Source organism: Octopus bimaculoides, chromosome 25, assembly GCF_001194135.2.
Source record: "Octopus bimaculoides isolate UCB-OBI-ISO-001 chromosome 25, ASM119413v2, whole genome shotgun sequence".
Lineage (NCBI taxonomy): Eukaryota > Metazoa > Mollusca > Cephalopoda > Octopoda > Octopodidae > Octopus > Octopus bimaculoides.
The window spans coordinates 26,658,362-26,659,660 of NC_069005.1; the positions used below are offsets into that span (position 1 = coordinate 26,658,362).

A 1,299-nucleotide genomic window follows, 5' to 3' on the forward strand; every position below is an offset into this window, starting at 1 on the left:
AATAAGGAATTCCTTACATGTCTGTATAACATGTAAATCTATGAAATTCCTAAATTCCTATTAGAAAATGGAACACGTGTAATGGAGAATAAATAATACCAAAAATTTCCCCGTTTTGCTATTATGCAAAAGTGTCATAAGTCCAAAACGTCGCTTTTTCAGTGAACAAAAAATAGTTTTACCATTCCTTAACAAAACCGTTGTACTAGTTTGATATCTTGGCATCTGAAGCCGCTGGAGATGCGATAGTTTGACCAAAAGAACCAGCTATTGCAAGCAAAAATAAATATTGAAAAAATGCATTTGGCCAAATTTGGACATACAACAGTTTAACATAATAGCAACGATATATATTATAATGTCTTGGGTTGACTTTAAACTGCATTGAGTGGTGGGGGCCATAGTTTGAGAGTTCCAGGATATTGAGAAATGAGGAACCACTTCTTAGCCACTATTGTTCCCAGGTCCACTCTGACCCAGAGTAATAGTATCTGTCAGAATCCCCACTATGGGTTAATTGGCAAGTTATAGAAGAAGCACCAAGTACAAATCCCAGAGATTTTGTGAGCGCCTTGGGAAAGGAAAAAGCTAGGGAAGTCAACCTCGACAGCAAACCAAGGAGTGGAATCCCTCAGGCATTCCAGTGCCCCTTTTGACACCCTTCCAGCAAACTTCAGAGTAGGTAAAACTCTCCAGGCCTGTAACGCAATTCACCCGAGAAGACCACTCCAATGTAAAACCTACAGTTTGCCGGTCACTGCAGCTGTCTTCATTCCTTGACCTCCAAGTCTTAAAGCATGGATTCAGGTTTTGCGAACTGATCCCCACTTTAAAACTACTAACCACAGGCAGCAAGAAAAGCCCTGCAGTGTCAAAGATTGATGTACTCAGCCAGTTGAGGTTGCACCACTCTTCCTCATGGGCTCCAAACATGAAGAATTGCCATCATACAATTATATGATATTCAGTTTTAAAATATTAAAATTGCGAATGTTTTATGTGGTTATTACCACATAAATAATGTGGTTATTACCACTGTTATTGCTGGTATGGTTATTACAGCTGTAATTAACAACAATATCGTTCCTGCTGTAGTCGTTAAGTTATTATTCTTGATGTAGTAATTACCAGTATTGTTCCTTGTATGGTTACATTACTGTAATTATTCCCAATGTAGTTATTATTATATTCCACTTCTCCTTCTCATTCTTATTGTCATCTTTGTTGTTGTTGTTATTCCAGGTGTAGTTATATAATGTGGAGGCGCAATGGCCCAGTGGTTAGGGCAGCGGACTCGCG

The 1,299-nt window shown here is 38.7% G+C and overlaps 1 protein-coding gene across 1 annotated transcript in view; it reads right to left on the reverse strand.

Moving 5' to 3' along the window:
* LOC106877620 (arf-GAP with coiled-coil, ANK repeat and PH domain-containing protein 2) overlaps positions 1–1,299 on the reverse strand; it is a 248,627-nt gene that overhangs the window by 84,380 nt on the left and 162,948 nt on the right. The window lies entirely within an intron of this gene.